Source organism: Rhinopithecus roxellana, chromosome 4 (genome assembly GCF_007565055.1).
Source record: "Rhinopithecus roxellana isolate Shanxi Qingling chromosome 4, ASM756505v1, whole genome shotgun sequence".
NCBI classification, from domain to species: domain Eukaryota; kingdom Metazoa; phylum Chordata; class Mammalia; order Primates; family Cercopithecidae; genus Rhinopithecus; species Rhinopithecus roxellana.
The window spans coordinates 52,019,570-52,036,530 of record NC_044552.1 but is presented as its reverse complement, the minus strand read 5'-3'; positions in this window follow the sequence as shown (position 1 = coordinate 52,036,530).

Genomic DNA, 16,961 nt, shown 5'->3' with positions numbered 1-16,961 from the left:
CACATTGCTAGCTTGCCCCACCTGCTCCCTCTCCTCCTGAAGGGCAGCAGCTGCCTGTCCTCAGAGCATGCCATCTCCTGCCCAGGAATTAAAAGATCTGACTGCACTTCCAGGTGCTTTGGAGTCAAAAGTTGCCTGGAGAAGCTGCGTAGAAGACCCTAGCACAAGCAAGATATTCATTCTAACAGCTGCTCCTAAGAAACCTGAGCAGAAGCAGAGTGAATCATGCCAAGTTGCTGAACCCAACCAAATTTGAATTTAAAATAAAATGTAACAGGACAACCAATTGAACTAATTTAAAAAGAGAAAAAAAGGAATGTAAAGAGAAGGAAAAGGGACTCATACTTTTCACTTATACCCTTTCACACTGAACTTTTTCACACTGAACTTTTTACAGTAAATATGTAATGAATTTTTCAAAGTATTTTAAACAGAAAAAGGAAAAAAACCAAAAATAAATGCATGATTTTCTACAACTGATTTAGGATAAAACAAGGATACTAAATATTCACAGAACTATATCAAAATCTTCTTTCTATTTAAGACACTTCCATTAGTCCTGCACTCCTTCATTCTTGAGCCATCTATCCCCTTGTTCCCTCATAACAGTGAATAACAGGGGTCTGATCACAGGCACACACAAAAGCCCCAAAGGGAGACAAGTGCTCCAATCTGCAGCAGGGCTGGGTGACTGTCACCATCCCTCACTCCTTTCTAGCCAGTTGGTAGGTGGGTCAGGCTCTCAGGTGATGTAGAAGGAAGACCTGAAAACAGAACTGAGTCTAATGACAGGGTTGCAATTGTGTTCAGAGTAATCCTGATGGGAGGGTGACAGATAGGACTCAGTGGAAGGAAGAGGTTGACCTTTGAAGGTTCCAACTGGAGACTGAGTACTATAATATGACACTCAATACAGCAAATGAATCTCCCCAGAGAGAAATAGCCATGCTGGAACTGCAAAAATATTCAGTGACTTTTGGTCTCACAAGTGCAATCTGATACCAGTTTTTGTTTATCATTCACTTCCATGGCTTCACATACTATCTGTGTGCCGATGACTCAAATCTTCTGAGCTCCTGACCTGAATATCCAACTGCCAACACAGTATTTCCACTCGGCTGTCTCTCAGACAGCCAAAACTCTGCAAGTCCAAAGACTTTGAGCCCTTGATCTTCTGCCTGAAATCTCTTCCTCCTCCAATGTTTTCTGTCTCCAGGAATAGAACAACTGTTCACATAGGTGCTTGTACTAGAAACTTGAGATTTGTTATTGACACAGGGTAGCTTTCCACTTCTAGTCAATCACCACGTCTTACAGATTCAGCTTCTTAACTGCTTCAAATATACCCTCTTTCCCCATCCCCACTGCCACGTCCCTAGTTAGGTTATTACTCTTTCTCCCCTGAACTTCTGCAAGATCCCACTAACTTGTCACTCAATGTCTACACTCATTCTACCAATTCAAGTTGCCAAAACCATCTTTTTTCAATGGAAATCTAATTGGCATTTTTCTCCTCAAAATTGTCCAATGGCTTTCCAATAAAGTCAAGAATTTGTAATGGAGCTGCCTGCCAGAATCTACCTAATTACCTAATTTCTTTTTTCTTTCTTTTTTTTTTTTTCTTTTTCTTTTTCTTTTTCTTTTTTTTTTTTTTTTTTTTTGAGAAAGAGTCTGGCTCTGTTACCCAGGCTGGAGTGTGATGATGCGATCTTGGATTACTGCAAACTCCACCTCCTGGGCTCAAACCATCCTCCCACCTCAGCCTCCTGGGTAGGTGGAACCACAGGTGTGTGCCACCATGCCCAGCTAATTTTTTTATTTTTAGCAAAGACAGGGTTTCACTATGTTGCCCAGGCTGGTCCCAAACTCCTGGACTTAAGTGGATCCGCCCACCTCAGCCTCCTCAAGGGCTAGGATTACAGGCATGAGCTGCTGCACCTGGCCTGGAATCCGTCTAATTTTTCATTCACTCGGCAAATGTTTACTGAGAACTACCACGTGCAGGTAGGGCACAGACACTGAAATTCTGCAGTGAATAGAACTGACAAAAAGTCCTGCCTTCAGGAAGCTTATAGTTTAGTGGGAGACAGAAATAGTAAACAAGAATAGTGAGTAAAATAAATAACAGGTTGGACTGTATAAAGTGCCAAGGAGAAAAATAAAGAAAAGAGAGGAGATCTCATGATGGAAACTAGAATTTATGATAGGGAAGTAAAGAAAGCCATGAAAGAATGAAATTGCTAGCAAGACCATAGATATCTTGGGTGAGCAAGTTACTACCAGCAAAGGGACAGCAAGTGCAAAGACCCTGAGAAAGGAACCTGCTTGGTATGTTCAACATTTAGTGAGTAGACCAGGGTGACCAGAGTAAAAAAGAAAGAAAACGAGATCAGGGACAGTGGCTGGTATAGTATAGGAGATGTTGCATATAGGACCTTTTAAGTCATCAAAAGTACAAGGCCTTTACTCAGCATAAGATGGGAAGAAGTGAAGGGTCATGAGCAAGGGAGTGACTTACGATTACCCACTGTGCATTCTGGGGATTTGTCTCAGGCACAGGAGATTGAGTATTAAATGAGATAGTCAAGGTCTGTGTTCCCGCCCAGGTCACATCCTACTGAGGTAAGAAAGACAATATACAGTAAATTAAAAGTTAACAAGATAATCTCAGATCTTGAGAAACACTATCAATAAAAAAGTAAAACCTATAGTGATGAGATGGGAGTAACAAGGTTGACCAGCAATTTCAGACATTTAGGGAAAGCCATTCCAAGGCAGTGCTTGCTGAGACTGAAATGTAAAGAAGGAAGTAGCCTTGTGAAGATCTGGGGGCAGAGATTCCACAGAAAAGAACAAGTGCAGAGGGAGTAGAGTGGGTGTGGGCAGGAGTATCTGAGGAATGGAAGGGAGGCCTGTGTGGCTGGAGAAGAGTCTGTGGGTGGTGGCAGGGGTTGACGTGAGAGAAGCCAGCAGGGTGTATGCAGTTTATGGAGGAGGTCATGGCAAAGCTTTTTTCATATTTTATTTTATTTTATTTTATTATTTATTTATTTTTATTTTATTTTATTTTTTTATTTTTATTTGATTTTTTTTTGAGACGGAGTTTCGCTCTGTCGCCCAGGCTGGAGTGCAGTGGCACTATCTCAGCTCACTGCAAGCTCCGCCTTCCAGGTTCTCACCATTCTCCTGCCTCAGCGTCCTGAGTAGCTGTCATATTTTATTTTAAATAAAAGGGAACACTAGCCAGATATGGTGGCTCACCTCTGCAATCCCAGCACTTTGGGTAGACGAGGTGGGAAAGATTCTAACTAGAAAACTTTAGACCAGGAATTTGAGATCAACTTGGGCCAAAAAAGTGAGACCCTCATCTCTACAAAAAAAATGTTTTTAATTAGCCAGGCATGATGGTGACCTGTGGTCCCAGTTACACGGAAGGCTGAGGCAGGATGATCACTTGGGCCCAGGAGGTTGAGGCTGCAGTGAGCCACGTTCGCACCACTCCAGCCTAGGTAACAAAGTGAAACTGTCTCAAAAAAAAAAAGAAAAGAAAAGAAAGAAAATGGTACCCATTAGAAAACTTTATAATAAAAAATCTGATTTGTTGTAATCAAATTACTTATAATAAAACATATAAGTAATCACATTACTTATAATAAAATAATCTGGTTTTTAAATATTATAGCTAATTTGGCACATTAATTTAAAGGGAAACAAAATCTGGCAAAAAATGCCAATGCCATCAGATAAGGTGGTGACAGAAGGGAGGAGATAGATATGCACACTATTTTGGAAGACTTGATGAAAGACTGAGTATAGAGTGTGAAGAAAAAGCAATCAAAGTTGCCACCACCATAAATATGGGGTCTGAGCTACTGAGTGTCATTTTCTGAGATAGGGGAAGAACATAAAGTAGAGGTGAGAATATAAAGTTATGATTTAGCCACATTAAATTAGAGAGGTACTTCTTAGACTCCCAAATGTAGAAGTCAGGTGGGAAGCTGGATATATGAGAAGAAAGACTGAGGATAAACAAGTCTGGAGTCATCTGCATGTGGATACTATGTAAAGCTTTGGGGCTGTGTAGAATCCCTAGGAAGGGATTCTAACTAGAAAGGTGGAAGAAGTTACCAGGGCACTCTAATATTTACAGGCCAAGCAAAGGGCCAAGAAAAAGTAACTGAGAAGATGTAGCAAGCAAGTTGAATGCTGTGGCTGAAATGCCAGTACAGGACCAGAAAACCAATTGAGCCTGGCAATCTGAGAGTCACTGGTGACCTTGCAAGAGTAATTTCACTGCAGGGAGGAACAGAAGCCCATCTGTTAAGAGGTGCAAATAAGATGAAAGCATGGATAAGAGACAATGAACAACTTTTTCAAGAAGTTTTGCTACGGCAGGTTTTTGTGGTGCTGGGGGTTGTTTTTAGTGATGATCTTGAAGCATGCTTATATGACAATGGAAAAGTTCCAGGAGAGAGAGGAAATGATTCTCAGTAAGGGTGTAATCCTACTGCACTGTTCAGAATTTGTCCTAATTAATTCCAAGTTCCCAAAGGTGCATTCCAGTTGATGTTTCTAACCTTCCAGAACCATAGATTGTGCCTCCAGCTGTGGCTAGTCATTGGGGAAAAGATTGTCCTCAGTCATCAGGAGGCTAGATGATAGAGCATGAATGCATCAACTCAAATCCATTTACACAGCTGGGAAAGAACTCCAAGTGCAGGCCATAAAAAGAGTGCACCAGCAATGGCACCAAAGTTACATGCAGCTGATTATTGTTGACTGACATACAGAACAAGCCTGCTTTTAAATTTGGGGGATGCTCTCAATACCCAGCAAGGATAGACAGCACCTCAGGACAGAGAATGCCTCTAAATCATTCCAATATCTACAGCACCTAGTATAATAATAGGCACATAGGAGATATCCAATAAAAGTTTGTTGGATAAATGATAGGAAGGAAGGAAGGGAGGGAGGGAGGGAGGGAGGGAGGGAGGGAGGGAGGGAGGAAAAGGAGAAAGGGAAGGGGATGGTGAAGGGAGGGAGGGTGATGGGAGGGAAGGAGGGAATTTTGTAAGATGTAAGATTACTGTCCAGATTCATAAGTCTAGAGATCTAAAGTACACCATGAAGATGACAGTTAATAAAGTTGTATTAGGGAGCTTTTGTTAAATTAATAAATTTTACAAAAAAGATAACTATGCGAGATGATAAATACATTAATCTGCTTCACTATCATAATCTTACTATCTATATGTATTCTATAATATCATGTAGTAAACCTCAAATACACACAATAAAATTTATTTCAAAAAAATATTACTGCCCCATCACGGTTCTAATGACCCATGTGAGTTTTTGTTTGCCTTCTTTACTTAGCGCTCTTCACCAACACCAAGTAAACTAAAGCACCTGTTAAAATTGGAATTTGTTAGTAAGCCGCTTCTCAATACACATGCACACCATCCACACGAAAGCACACAATTTATGTATGGTGTATTACCCTCTCTTGGAGATAGGCAAAGGACCCCACTTGATCAGCCAAGATTTTAACTTGCAATTAATCAGTAAGGGTAAAAAAAAGAAGCATAGACAAATTCACAGGATCCCTTTCCCTCACCTGTAAAAAGACATTAATGATGCCGTAAAGATCAAAATGTTAAGAGGCTGGGGAAGAACCAGAGGAGGGCTGCCTTGTTATTTACTTTGCAAAGCAGAGGCTTCTTTCAGTGCTTCCTTGGAAATGAGATCAGCCTCGTGGTAAAACCATCCACCAGGGCAGTAAAGCCTGCCTGCCTCACCCTGACTAAGGGAATCCAAAGGAAAATATGGCCATGCATGTTTGTCTTCAAGAAAGAACCTGGATTCCTGCACTTATGAGCTCTGAGCTGGACGAAGAAACGAAAGGGAAATCTATACCAACTATAGCTGCTCCTGTTTCACTTCCTCCCCTTTGACAGCCACTGGGTCTGCTTCTACAAGCAATTTATGGTTTATGCAGCTGCTTTGACAACAGGTTTGGGGCTTCTTTGGTTTCAGCCATCAGCTCAGCTCCATGCAGCCCTCCTATATCTGCCAGGGCTTAGGAGGTGTGCTACCAGTCACCCCCATCACAGGAGCAGCAGATGTTCTAAGTAAGGGGAGGGGTAAGATTAATGTGTCTTTCCCCCTCCACCCGTACCATCCAAAGAGCATAGAGTGTCAACTCTGACTTTCTACAGGTACGGGCAGAAATAAGCTAAGAAGATGGATGTATACCACTCAGTAGCATGGCACAGTGTTCTCCACACATTTGTTTATTCAATGACACAAATATATGGGAGGGGAAAAGAGGACCAGCCAACTTCCTTGCCTTATAAAGTAAAGCAAAGCTGTCACTGAGGATGTTCAAAACTTCATCTTCAACCAAGTTCCCTCCCACCCCATGATTCAAACCATTTATCATGTATCCTACTAGATATCATCACAACATGCTTAAACTGAACTCATAATCTACCCTCCTAACATTTCTGCCAAATGGACATCTTCCTAAACTTGTTCCTCCCCTCCCAGCCCCCTACAATAGCCAAGTCTATGAAGTCCTCTTCCTATCTCTCAAACTCAGTTACCTCTCACCTCCTCCATAGCCATTACCCTCACTCTAGCACCCAATGCCTTTTGCTTGAATTACCATCGTTGTCTCCTAATTGGCCTCACTTCCTCGAATCTTGGAAATCTCTGGATCTAACAGTATGTGACAACACACCCTAAGGTGACCCCACTGCACCATGAACTTGTATAACACCCTCCCCTTGAGTATGTGCAGGACCTGTGACTTGTTTTAGCTTAAACAGAATATGGCAAAGATGGTGGGCTCTCACTCCCTTGATTACGTTGCATTGTGTAAGAATCCATCTTAGCCAAAAGAAGTGAGAGATTCTCCTTCTGACTTTGAAGAAGCAAGCAGCTGTGTTGGGAACTGCCTATGGCGAGGGCCATGTAGAACGGAGCTGTGAGCAGCCTATAGAAAATGAAGGGAGCCGACAGCTGACAGTCACTAAGAAGCCAGGGCTTCCATCTATACAGCTGCAGGGAAATGAATTCTAAAAAAAAAAAAGAAAGAAAACCACTCATTGAACTTGGAAACAGATTCTTCCCCAGTCAACTCTCAAGTCTCAAGTCTCTGGATGAGAATGCAGACCAGGAGACACTTGATTGAAGCCCTGTGAGACTGTGCAGAGGACCCAGTTACACTGTGTTTGATCAGTCAGGTAAAAAACTGAGATAATCATTGTGTGTTGTTTTAAGCCAGTAAGTTTGTGATAAATTGTTACTTAGCAATGACAACCAATAAAAGCACTAATACTTTATTCATGTTTAAACTCATGAAAAAGCAGTTTGATTATTTACTTCTTCAAACCCCTACTCCCTTGACTGCTATGTCCACTCCATTTTTTCTTAATCAGTGAGTGTTCCTTCTGCAGTGCACATCCCTTAAACCATGGCACTTCCCAAAGCTCCACTGTTCACCACCTCCCCACTAGCTCTTTGTAGTCTCCTTAGTGTCATCTTTTCCCTCTGCCTCTGCGCTAATAAGTCTCAAATTCAGACCTATCTCCTGAACTGCAAAGGGGACAGATCCAGCTAGAGGACTCACAGGCCCCCAAAATTCAACCTGTCCGAAAGTAAAGCTATCATCCTTTCTGCTAAACTTGTCGTTACTCCTCTTCTCTCCTTATTTTATGGCCAGAACCTAGAATCACCCTAGACCCTTTCTTCCCTTCACACTGATGCCTTGTCAATGACCAAGACTCCATCGTTCGCCTTCTATTTCTCTATGTCTACTGCATCCCATTCTCTCCATACCTATCACCTTTGCCCTGGGTCAGGTCTTCATCCTCTCTCATGGTATATATCACAAGGACCTCATAATAGGCACTCTACTTCAAGCCTTGCCACCCTAAAATTCACCCCCTGCATAACTGCCAGAGGGGCTATACAAAACATAATCCAGCCACTATTCAAACTATTCAGTATAGTATCATGTCAAAGATATGCAAGATGCTCCACAACCTGGCCTTTGCCCATCTCCCCAGTCTGAACTTCCATCACTTTACAAAGCCAACTTCAACAGCTTTACTGAAATATAACTAGCATATAATAAGCTAAACTTATTTAAAATGTATCATTTGATAAGCTTGGGCATATGTATACATCCATGAAGCTATCACCACTATCAAGGTAGTGAAAATATCTCACTCCCAAAGGCTTACTCATGCCCCCTTACAATATCTCCCTCCCACCTTCCCCAACTCATCTTCCCAAGCAACCACCCATCTGCTGCCTGTCACTATACATTTATTTGCATGCTCTAGTTTTAAAATAAATAATTTATCTAGTATTTCTTATTTCTGTCTGGATTATTTCATTCTGCATAACTATTTTGATATGTATCCATATTGTTGTATGTATCAGTTAATAGTTAATTCGTTTTACTACTGAGTTGTCTATCGTGTGTCTATGTCATAATATGTTTATCCATTCACCTGTTGATAGATAATTGGTGGTTTCCAGCTTTTTGCTTTTTACAAGTAAATGCACTGTGAATTTGTGTATGCAAGTCTTTGTATGAATATATGCTTTCTTTTGTGGAGGTAAACATCTAGAAGTAGGATGGCTGGATCATATAGTAAGTATATGTTTAACTTTTTAAGAAACTACCAAACTGTTTTTCAGAGTGGTTGTACCAATTTACATTTCCACCGGCAGTATATGAGAGTTCTAGTTCCTCCACATGCTCACCAACACTTGGTATGATCACTGATCACTTCTTTTCTTTTAATGATTCTAGTGGTATCCCATTATGGCTTTAATTCTCATATCCTTAGCAACTAATAAGTTTAACATCTTTTCATGTGCTTATTCACCATCTATATATTTTCCTTGATAAGGTGTCTGTTCAAATCTTTTGGTCACTTTTTTTGTAGGGGTAGACATGGTTTATTTTTTATTATTGAAGTTTGAGAGTCCTTTATGTATTCTGGATAAAAGTTCTTTATGAGATATAAAATTCTGCAGCTATTTCTCCCTAGTCTGTCTTTTTTTTAAGCTCTCAACAAAATGTTTTAATTTTGATGAAGCCTAATTCATCTTTTTTGTGTGTGTGGATTAAGCCTAAGAAAACTTAGGCTTGACCCATAAAAGGTATTAGGCATAAGAAATCTTTGTGTAACCCTAGGCCACAGAGATTTCTTTCTATGTCTATTTCTAGACATTTTATAGTTGCAAATATTGCATTTAGGACTATGATTGATTTTGAGTTGATTCTATTGATTAGACCATGAGCAAAGTTTTTGTTTCTGTTTTTGAGATGGAGTCTCGCTCTGTCACCAGGCTGGAGTGCAGTCACGCCGTCTTGGCTCCCTGTAACCTCCACCTCCCAGGTTCAAGCAATTCTCCTGCCTCAGCCTCCCAAATAGCTGGGACTACAGGCACACGCTACCATGGCCAGCTAATTGTTTTGTACTTTAGTAGAGACAGGGATTCATCATGTTAGCCAGGATGGTCTCAATCTCTTGACCTCGTGATCTGCCTGCCTTAGCCTCCCAAAGTGTTGGGATTACAGCTGTGAGCCACTATGCCCAGCCAAAGTTGGTTTTTTTGATTTTTTTGGTTTGGTTTTTTTTTTTTTTTTTTTTTTAGCATATGCATATCCAATTGTTCCAGCAACACTTGTTGAAAGATTCTTCTTTCTCTACTAAATTTCCTTTCCTCCTTTCCACCTTTGTCAAAAATTAGTTGTTCATATATACGTGGAATTATTTCTGTACCTCTATTCTGTTCCACTGTCTATGTTAATGCCAATACCAGGCTGTGTTGATTATTGTGGCTTTATAATAAGTCTTAACATCAGATAGGATTAGACTTCCAAATTTGTTCTGTTTTAAAGTTGTTATGATTTGGTCCTTGTGAATTTTGGAATCAGCTGGGAATACCCATTTGCAGGGATTCTGTTTGAAATTGCATTGAATCTGTAGATCAACTGATATCTTAACATCACTGGGTCTTCCGACTCATGAACAAGGTATATTTCTCCATTATTTCATCTCCTTTAGTTTTTCTCAAAAGTGTTACATATATATATATATATATATATATATATATATATATATATATTTTTTTTTTTTTTTTTTTTTTTTTTTTGAGACAGTCTCACTCTGTTGCCCAGGATGGAGTGCTGTGGCATAATCTTGGCTCACTACAACCTCCACCTCCCAGGTTCAAGCAATTCTCATGCCTCAGACTCCCTAGTAGCTGGGACTACAGGCATACGCCACCACACTCAGCTAATTTTTGTATATTTAGTAGAGACACGGTCTCATCATGTTGGCCAGGCTGGTCTTGAACTCCTGACCTCAGGTGATCCACCCATCTTGGCCTCCCAAAGTACTGGGATTACAGGCGTGAGCCACCGCACCAGGCTGTGTTTTATAATTTTCAGTGAACTATAGCCACCTTGGTCTCCTAGGAATCTTACCTTTGTGACCTTAACTCAGGAAGTCTACTTCTACTTGGTTTCCCTCCCTGCACCATAACCTGGAAACTATCTCAACACAGCAATATGGGGATATCTTAGAGGTCATTCTCAAGGACCACTGTCCATTCCCTGATGTTCAGTTTCTTTAAAACTGTATTTTACATTATTTGTCTGAGTCTTTTGGTTATTCCAGGCAGGAAGCTAAGTCTGCCCGTTACACCTCTTAGCAGAAGCAAGTCTCCGTAAGTTGATTTTCTTTCTCCCCAGCATGCCATTCTGCTTCCTTCTCCCATGCTTTGCTCATGCTTTTTCTTCTATATCAAGTGCCTTTTACCCCTTTTAACCTGGGTAACTCTTGCTTATCTCTCAAAACAAAACTCAAATCAAACATTAACTTCTCTAAGAACATCTCCCCTGTATCCCAAGGCTAAATGATGCTCCCCTCCTCTTTATCCCCATATTATTCCATGAATGTGCCTGCTACTCTCATCTTTACCACTTTAATTTTCAAATCACCTTGTTTATATAACCATCTATACACTTGATTAGAAGCTCTCAAAGAGAGGGGTCAAGGCTTATCTTTTTTCTAACATCTTTTTTTGAAACAGAATAAGAGACTCTGTCACCCAGGCTGGAGTGCAGTGGCACAATGATCACTCACTCTAGCCTCAGCCTCCTGGGCTCACATGACCCTCCCATCTCAGCCTCCCAAGTAGCATGGAATACAGGCACACACCACCATGCCTGGCTAGTTTTGTTTTCTGTTTTTTGTTTTGGTAGAGACACAGTCTCGCCATGCTGCCCAGGCTGGTCTTGAAGTCCTGGGCTCAAGCAATCCTCCTTGTCTCAGCCTCCCAAAGTGCTGAAATTACAGGCATGAGCCACCCTGCCAAGCATTCTTTCTAACCTTTATGTATTGTGAAGGCTTTGGCACATAGTAGGCACTCTGTAAATATTCATTGACCCACATCTTTGAAATACAAATCATGAGCAATCATTAAGAGATGCCTTTCTTCCCTTATAGACTATAAATGCCGGGAATGCAGGGATGGTGTGTCCTGAAAACAGCAGTCAATTCCACTAATTAAATTCCACTATTGCCCAGTGTAAGCTGAGCAAGCTGCTTCTAGAAGCCAATTGCTGGTTTAAATAGTATTTTAAACATAAATAACTAATGGCAAATTATTCTCCAGAAAGTTATCAATAATGTGTAAGGGTTCTCATTTCTGGCTGGGCACGGTGACTCACGCCTGTAATCCCAGCACTTTGGGAGGTCGAGGCGGGCAGATCACAAGGTCAGGAGATCGAGACCACGGTGAAACCCCGTCTCTACTAAAAATACAAAAAATTAGCCGGGCGTGGTGGCGGGCGCCTGTAGTCCCAGCTACTCGGGACGCTGAGGCAGGAGAATGGTGTGAACCTGGGAGGTGGAGCTTGCAGTGAGCCGAGATCACGCCACTGCACTTCAGCCTGGGTGACAGAGCGAGACTCAGTCTCAAAAAAAAAAAAAAAAGAAGGAGAAGAGTTCTCATTTCTACTCATCCTCATCAACACTAAATATTATGCCTGTTTTTTCAATGTTGCCAAACTAATGTGAGAAAATCTTTCTAAAAATTACAATTTAGTACTTATTTGTGAGGTTGAGGAGCTTTTAAATGAATCAAATGTTTATTAGATACTAAGTTTTAAAAACCGTGAATTTCTATTTATGACTGTCCTCCTTATCCTCTGTCTGCTTCCAACCCCACCACATCCATTCTTTACTCTCCTATGCTCTGTTCTGTACCATGGGGGCTGACTTGTAAGAACTGCACCACTCAGGCTCAGACCCAGCAAGCAAGTCCCTTCATCTAGAACTCCAGCTTTCTCCAAGCTCCAATAAGCAACTCCTTCCCCTGAAGCCTGCAGACCTAGACATAGTAATGGCTTCTGGATTTTGCTTTGTTTATTCTCACAACCTGGCCACAACTCTAAAGACTATTCCTTCATTAAACTCTTCACTGAAATTCTTTGAGTAAGCCATTGTTTCCTTCTGGGAAAGAAAGACAAGAGACATAGACTTGGGGGAGGCATGAGGATAGAGCATTGGAATTGGACTGGAGTTTAGAGACCTAAGCCACATCTCCAAGTCATGATAAAGTTGAAACATGACCCAGAAGATATAATAACCTTTGCATGTTTTAATATTATAATTTCACTTTATATGTAATGATTTGTAGGTGCTCTTTATATATTGTAGATATATTTCTCTTTGCTAGTATATACATTGCAAATATTTTCTCCCAATTTGTAGTTTGTTTTTTGAGGTAGTCTTTGTATTTTCTGCCATGCAAAAGATTTTTTTTTTTTCCTTTTTTTTCCCCTTGGTTCAGCTTAACAGTTGCAACACTAAATCTGAAGGGGGCGAGGGACAGGGAACACACTCTGGCTTATTGCCGGTTTTTATTAGAAACTTATTTATACATCATTCTTAATTCATTTCCTGGAGTCAGGTTAGGACTTTCCTGGAGTTAATACAACCTGGATTACATCAGGCTAATTTAGCATCCAAGTGCTCCCAGCCTTCTATTTAGAGATTCCTGTGGAAGAATTCACAGATTGCCATAGGCCTTATAGCTGTCTAAGCTTCCTCTCTCTTCAGTTGTCCAATGGCATAAGTAGGAAAGATATAACTTCTCTAATATACTAAGCTCCAAGAAGACGGGGACCTGTTTCTATGTCACCACTGCATCCCTAGCTTCTAGCAACAGTGCCTAGCTTGGAGTCAGTGTGTAATAAATGTTGAATGGATGAGTGAATGAATGAATGAATGACTGAATGACAGAGAAGGAATAGCATTTTCTCTCTACCTTCCTGCTCCTCAATTCTGTACCATCATGTGATATACCCATGACACAACCTCGCTGATGCTGGGCCAGTTATTATCCCTTAGGAAATGAAGTTTTGTTGCTTCTTCTATCCCATTAAATACCCATAAATAGTATCTATGCTTCCTAAGAACCTTTATAAAGTCAATGCAGAGTGTGAGCCCAGATGTGAGCAGTCAGACTTCACATGCAGATAATGTATTTGCCCTGTAGCAAAAATCTTGACAGACTATAAAGTTGTGTTTTTGTTTCCTTTTCTTTATCTTAGAACTGTAAAGGTAGCTCCCCTTTGGAGGGATATAGGTATGGATCAGGACAGTTATCCTAAGACTAGAAGAAGGAATGCTATCATTTGGATGAAAGAGTAGAATCAACATTTTGTTCATTTTTTTGTGAGAAGGCTAAGATGAGGGGCAAGAGAGACATACTGGGGGGAGTTATGGAGATTGGGCACTGGAACTGTACTGGAGATTGGATACCTGGACCATATCCCTGAGTCATAATAAAGTTGAACCATGGCCCAGAAGATGCAAAAGCAGTACATCCAGAAAGCAACCACTATGTAAATCATCCAGGTGTCCGGAAGCTGGGCTGGTCTTAGCAGGCTGTCCCTGATGTGAGTAGAGCCATTCATTTGACAAACACTCTTCTAATTATTTAGGATACATCAGTGAATAAAATATCAAACTTATAGTTTAGCCATCGTCCTTTCTGTGCACTGAAACCTTACCTAACCACTCTCCAGATATTGCCCGTATGGAAGCATGACCTACAGGTAAAAGTTCTCTAACAGATATTCATTTGTCCACTAATGCCCAGACACTTTTAACCCCTGAGGCCAGAAATCACCTCTAGACCCCTAGCAGAGTGGAGAAGCAAGGATGCCCATGTGAGTTCTGCTAGGCCATTCCTCACAGGAAAAGAAGGGATGTGGGTCCCCCGGAACATGTTCTTTCATTCTTATCAAACAAATCAAAATAAAATACAGCTTATTCAATAGAGTCTTCCATCACCTGTTCTTCTCTAGAGGAGAGGCTGAATGTCAAAGATTTACTTAGTTATTTCTCTCATTGCCCACATAAACCACATTAAATCAAAATTCCAAAGCATTCTTCCAGGGTGGTTAAGAGAGGTTAATGATTGATTGCCTGTCACAAAAGAGCGGACAGGATTGTCCTTCTGAGAAGCTGCTCGAACTGAGTCCTCCACTGAATATTTAGCTGTTCTGTGGACCCACCTCATGGCCACCCTTGTAACTGGTTTGTGTTCAAACAGTTCAAGATCCATACTGGCATCTGGGATCCACTGACCTTCTTAGTGCTCCACACTTGCCCTAAAACTCTAGGGTCTTCCTCAGAACTTTATTTTTCCTGACATAAATGCTAATAATATTTTCCCTGAGAAGGTGAACTGCCATCTCAGCAGGCATTATTTGAGATAATACATCTAGTGTTCTCTGCCCAAGAGGAATTCAGGAGGGGGGTTTTAGCATGAAAGGCTTTTGTGCTTTGGGGGGGAATTTCCTACTGTTCAACAGGTTTTTGTTGTAAACATTAACTAGGTGACCTGCCAGCCTTGGGCTTGGAGGGCAGGGTGAAGCTGGGGAAATAGGTGGGAGGGAGTGCCACTTTCTGTCCCAGGAGGCAGGCCAGGCACCAGACAGCCTGCATTCACCATTCTCCTGACATCATGTGAGGACCACCCTCCCATTTCTCCTTCAAATGATTTCCAGGAAGACTGGTGATCTGTCCTGATGTGTTCTTCAGAGGGTTTAGACAGAAGATTCACTCTTGGTTTGGAGAAAAAAAAAAAGGAGAGAAAGGCTTGCTTCACCCAGAATTATTGTAAATGAATAGTTCCCAGCTCTAGCCTTTTCTGAAAGTGGGAGGGCACTGGGGATGGTAACTCAAGAGGCAACTAGTAGGAAGAAGGAAAGTGTTTCACCAGTTGCTGCTCACCAAGAACTAAGGGTTTTTTATGTAACCTGAGTTTCCACTGGCCCCCAGTCCCCCACATACATTGGAATGTAGTGGCAGATGGGGTGTCGTCATCCACCTAAATGTCACAGGAACTTGCTCTTTTCTACATGTTCAGCGGAACCTTAGCTTCCTACAATTCCCCCCAACATGTTAACGTTTCTGACTCTCCTCTGAGAAGTCTTTATTTATTTATTTATTTATTTTTTGAGAAGTCTTTATATGTTCACAAGTAAGTGCATCAGCTACCAATAGCCTCTGCTAGATGCTACTGGCAGTTCCTTGGGAACCGAAGATTGAAAATGGATGCCATACTACTTTCTGTGCAATATAATTAAACACCCCCTCTGACTCAATCATTCTACAAATTTAATTTATATACATTTTACATATACCAAATATTAATATAATAAGACTCATACAAAAGCTGGGCAAGATGGCATGCACCTGTAGTCCCAGCTACTTGGGATCCCTTGAGCCCAGGAGTTGGAATCCAGCCTAAGCAACATAGCAAGACTCCATCTCAAAAAAGTAATAATAATAATACAAAAAGAGCAAGAGAGCAATGTGGCCTGTTTAATCTTGTATGATAATTTCCTAGATGGAATTAGTGATATGTGAAACTATTGCTCCATTACGAAAGGCAAAAGCATAATTCAAAATGGCAGAATTCAACCTGGTACTCTGAAGAAAGTTGATTTTTCATTGTGGTTGAAAAATGTAAAAGGCAATCACTTAGCTGTCTCTCCAGTTTGCCTGCTTTTGTACCTTTAGACATTTTTCACTGGAGTAAGCTTATTTCACCATTTTATATGAAAGTAAATTTAAATCTATAGAATCCATGACTGTCAAATATCATAGACCATGAGGATGACAAACACCTTCTTCACTCAGCTCCATGCCATAATAATGTCAAGTCCTTAACCTGAAAGAAGTCAGCCCAGAGTGCCACAAAAACAGTCGCTTTTTTCCTCAGCTCTTCTCTGCCCTCACCCCAACCTCCAGCAAATGTTTTTTCAGTTGGTTAGGCTAGAGGTCTGAAAACTTGAGTAATAAGAGACCTTCTAACAGGTACGAGGACACAGACAGTTCTAGGGGAACCACTTCCCAGATCCTTGACTCTCACATACTCTCTCTGCTGAAATTCATTTCTCACTACTTCAACCAGGTTGTCCATTTCTATTTCTCCTTTCACAGCCCTACTTTTTCCACTGTACAGAAAGAAATATACATCTTTAATTTCTCCTGATTCTTCCTGTGGTGCATTTTCCCAAGGTGTAATAAAAACTCTGGGGTGCCAAAAATGGGCAATTTGAAATGTTGGTGTCTGTAAAACCTGCTTCAATCAAGACAGTGAAGCTGCAATAGAGCTGCTTGTCTTTTCCTTCTTTGATATATTTCTGTTACTACAAAGTCTGGCATTAGAAATGGGAATTTGAGCCAATATTAGGATGTTCTAAATTTAGATATGTAGAAGAATAGGATGGCAGGAGTGATGACAATTTTAAATTAATGACTTTATCTCTTTAGTTCCGTATTATTAAAATAGACATGGCTCCTGAGAGAAGTCACATAAGATTAGATATAAACAATTATATAAAACTA